Genomic DNA, 4,876 nt, shown 5'->3' with positions numbered 1-4,876 from the left:
CTTTCCCTGTCTCGAGAGACATGACGCTCGCACATCCGGGCTTTTCTCGGCAGGACTCGCGATAGAACGTGACGGTGACGGAAAATGGTTCCGCCCGAATAGACGCCGGAATTACAGTCACATTGATGCAATGAAATCACGATATCGACACCGCAAACTAAACGGAAAAATTATCTCGATCTTTGTCTCGTTAATCGATGCTAATATTTATTTCGCAAATTGTTAACGCTGTGCGCTATTATACATTTATCGAAGAACTTTGTGGATAAAAGTTATTATTTCCTTTCATTCCTTTATTTTGTTTCTATCGGAAATTATTTGATTTATATATTTACTACCATAAAAATTATTTGATTGTTCTTAATCTTTTTACAAGTTATTTAATTTGCCGCACGAGAAAAGGTTTCCACTTTTGTCTGACGTTCCATCTCTTAAAGTTTCCACCACGCTCTGTTGTGTCTCAACAAATCCTTTCCTTGCCATATCCTATAGCCACTTAACGTTGTCTGTGATTATCCGCCGTGTGTAGCCAGGGTGTGCACTTTCTTAAATTACTTTCGTTTTATCAGAGTTACATTTCATCACCGGCCGTCTGCTGGTTTCCGTTTGTTTCCGCCATTATTTTACCATTCTTTTACGCAACGAGAGACAACATTTTTTACCAAATCATCAACGATTTTCCTGTTGCTTTCATCCGCCGCAATCATAATATTATAATAAAAATTTTCAACAAAACTCTAATTTCTCTTTCAGTCTCTCTTATTTAATATATTAAATATATTTTTTTTTAATTACCTGTTCTTTTTTAAGAAGAGTAAAAAATTTCTTCTTTTGTTATACATTAATACAATTTAGAAACATATAACGATTTAATAAAATTTTAATCTAACGTTTGCTAAAACACACTTGCTTTGCTCAACGAAACATCGACTTCTAATAAATCACCATTTATTAGTCTTCGCGATTAATGTGCGCTTTGCGCCTTTTTGAATCATGTAGAATTCTTTTCCTTTTTCTTGCTTGACATCAATGGGGGGTTCCGGTGGGTACGCGTAAAACTTAAAGGCGCCGGTGCATTTTTAATTATTAATTAACGCCGCGCGGGTAGTAATACCGTGGCTTAAAAGTTGCCGCACGTAAACTCGCGGGTACGTTGTTCGCGCGCTTGCAAAAGCACAGGGCCTACTGTAAAGACCTCATTAATCGTACGACGCGTTTCAACTATTAAGCCCGTTAGACGCATATTTTTTCTTTCAACTTGCACCTAAAACTCTTTCTACTTCATCGTTCGTTTTCTCGTTGAGTCTGATCTCCGCGTTATTCTTTAATTTGTTGCCGGTCGTTTAGTGTTATTATAACTTGATCTACGATTATATAATTCTTGAAAGGCTATCAATATATTTGATATTTCGTTGTGAGACAGAAATCGTTATCACCACTTATTGTTAGATCTCATTATCTTATTTTTCTTTTAAATATGATATTCATAAAAAAGATAATTAATCCTTTAGTCGTGTTGTTTTTCATAACACGAGTCGACGCGTGGAATCTTGAGAGAAAATTAATTTATATCTTTTATATCGAGAATTCAAATATTTTCTTTGTTTAATTAGGTTTTCGCGTTCATGTAGAATATCAGAAGAGAGACTTTATTTTAGAAATAATATTTATTCAGATCCCGCGCGACGACTGCAAGTTAAAAAGATTTATGAATACTTATCAAGATTATATAAATGTTGTAAAAAGAAGAGATTAAGAATGTTTGAAGTTTAAAGAAAGAAAAAGAGAGGGAGAAAACAAAAAGTTATATCATTATTAAGATAAATTGTGATGCCTCTTTCAAACTTCTCACCTTAAATTTAATGATAAAATCTTTGATTTAGTATGTTAATGAGGTAAAAAATATGATTCCCTAAAAAATATGATATTAAGAAGGAACTAAATTAAAAATTTGTAATATTTGTAAATAAAATAGAAATTGATAGAAAGAGAGAAAAAGGTTATTTCTCATTTTGAAATAGGCTCTTAAGCTTTGTTGTATTGTATCATTAATATTTGCAAATAATTAGATGATAAGAATAACAACGGGTGTGTCTAAATAATACGATCACATCGTCATATAGACGTGTCGAGAAGCGAAGTAGAGCTTAATCTCAGGTGTAATTCGTGGCTTATTCTCTGCGCGCTCGATCGAGATCACCTGAAGTTGCGACACGGATTAGTTCTCCGTGTGTAATCAGAGGATGAGGGGATGGGGAAAATTACAACATGAGGATTCCGTGACCGCTTCGGTCAGTATGTAAGTGACTCGGTCAGCGGCCATTTCGATCCTTGATGGTGTCGGAGATTCGAGAATTCTGTCCGTGGCAAATGCTTTGTATGAACCGTTTGCACGGTTCCACGCAATTTACATACCTTGACTAGATTAGAGATGGACCGGATTCAACAATTTGCGATCGCTTGCTTATTTCTGGCGCCGTCCTTCCACTTGGCGGAAATTGACAAATTTGTTTGCAATAAAATCGATGTCAGTTAAAAGTTTGATGAACCTTTTTCGCGATGAAAAAATAAGCGCTGTTAAGTACAAAAAGTACAATTCGATATAAATTAAAATATTAAATAGACTAAATAGAAATTGTTAACATAAAATATTATATATACAAAGCATCCGACAATAATAAAAATTTAAAAGCTATGAAATATTTTTATGTATATTTGAAACATTATTAATTTTTATTAATTTGAGATAAATTAAATTTGATGATGAAGAAATCATCGCTCCATATTTCAACTTAGAATTTAATAAATATAATAAATATATCGGAAATAATAAATTTGTATCGCTTTTAAAGGAACTTGAACTCAAAATGTGTAACGAAAGCAAAAGCGCGGAGGCTCTCCTCTGATTACGCTTAGTAAAGAAGAAGCTTTTTAATAACATGATACGCGGAGAGGAATTTTATATCAAGGAGAACTTGAAAATCTTTATCGATTTGCCGAGAGAAAGAAGAATATTAACATTTCATAAAGCGACTAGTAAGTGGATGATGGATTTTTATTCGTGAAACGAGAAAGCAACAGAACATCGCTTTTAGCGTTAGCCGCTCTATGAACGGAAGATAATATTGAAAAAAAATTCTTCGACTAATAATATTATAAGAAGAATTAATATTTTTTTAAGTAGCGCGAATTCTTCTTTTTATCGCACTTTAAAATGATCGCCTTAGCTAAAATTAGTTTTTTAATTTATTTTATTTTATTTTATTTTTTTTTCATGTTAATGATATATTTTGTTCCCTTTTGTTATCGTTATATTAATGATAAGCATTTATCTTGCGTGTAACTCATATTCTCGATGGATTTTCAAAGTGCGTCCATATCTCTTGAGATTCTTAGACACATAGTTTTCGAAATAGCCACTATAGTGCGCTGTAAGTATTGTGCTTTTCCGCGATTAAGATTTGTCTAAATAGTTTGAAATACAGTGAAGATACGAGAGAAAAGCATACTTACCTGACGTAGAGGTTACCGTGATCAACAAGACGGTTCCTCCAGGGAGAGGCCTTATACCATTGCACTACGGTTTTGAGGCTGACCTCTGCGAATGTCCCTAATGCGGACATCTCGAACGTATAATTTTTGGTAGTCGGGACTGCGTTCGCGCTTTCCCGTATAATATATTCATAAAAATAATATATAATAAGTAAAAATCTATTTTTGACGGATTTATATATAAAATTTATATTATATATATAATATTTTATATGTAATTCGAGAAATAGAATTATATATAATTTTGGATATATCGTATATTATGATAAATATATATGTATCACGATACACGGCATATTTTCTGAATTTTTATATGTTTTCTATATATTATTAATATAATTATAAAGGATGGCTCTTTGGTAATATGAAGTAAATTAGCTATTTTACTGTCTCAAAGTTCATAGCCGGTTATTCTTCCAAAATATTACATAATCCAATGCCCGAGCACGAGAAGATAACGTCATCAAAAGTACAGGTCTTCAAGAAGTTTCGCACCCAAGTGGAAAGCGAGAGGGTGGGTATGTTTTACACGGAACGCCCAAAATCTACTTCCGGCACTTTCGACTTTCCACAAAATGTACAACACAAACTTATCCTCCGCTATATACCGCGAGACACGAAGTGAGATATGGATGACACTGCCTGCGGAATCTTGCGTCTTTTATGTGCAGCGGAATGTAAACTTGAAAAATCGCATTTTGAAAAGGCGAACGCGAAAAGAGGAAGTTTTCCCCTTCTAAAAATTCTTGAAACGCCGCTTACACGTTCTCACACTTCGCAGATAATATTAACTATGATGATAGGCGTGTAAAGTTATTTAATGCATTGAATCTATTAGTCAAAAAGTCGTCTAAATTATGCTGATTATTTTTTTTTCTATTGCTTCTTTAGCAATGGTTGAAATTGAAATTTTTTAAATTTATTACATTTATTAAACGGTCATTTTTTCTTCTGATAAATTTCTGATTCATTAGGGATTCTTGAAACGTATTGAATTTTTTATAAATCCGATGCTTTAGATTATATCGCGAAGGAGGCTTCGCTTAAATAGATACTTCGAGTCGACCGCCACTATCGACGCATCGCATCGTCCGTGTGTCCCGCGTTCACGCATTAAATTCTCTCGATCCGTCGAGCAGAATCATCCGATAGGCATTGAAGCGTGCGACGTTTGACTTTACGTTCGCGTGTTTTCGCGAAAATATAAAGATTCGTCATTTTTATGCATTGCATTCCGCGAATTAAAACATCAATGCCAAATGGAAAAGCAAAACATTAGAGGCAACACGCTATCTATCTTTGTAAAAACGTACATTGATTATAG

General features: G+C 33.7%; 1 non-coding gene across 1 annotated transcript; it reads left to right on the top strand.

The window, feature by feature from the left end:
• Window positions 1–3,505: 3,505 nt before the first annotated feature.
• On the top strand, window positions 3,506–3,672 carry LOC115237771. The gene has a single exon (XR_003884396.1). It is a non-coding gene; the product is annotated as a U1 spliceosomal RNA (small nuclear RNA).
• Window positions 3,673–4,876: the final 1,204 nt, after the last annotated feature.

This window comes from Formica exsecta, unplaced genomic scaffold (genome assembly GCF_003651465.1).
Source record: "Formica exsecta isolate Colony F162 unplaced genomic scaffold, ASM365146v1 scaffold308, whole genome shotgun sequence".
NCBI lineage: Eukaryota > Metazoa > Arthropoda > Insecta > Hymenoptera > Formicidae > Formica > Formica exsecta.
The sequence above is the reverse complement of the archived record's forward strand: the minus strand, read 5'-3'. Positions and strand labels throughout refer to the sequence as shown.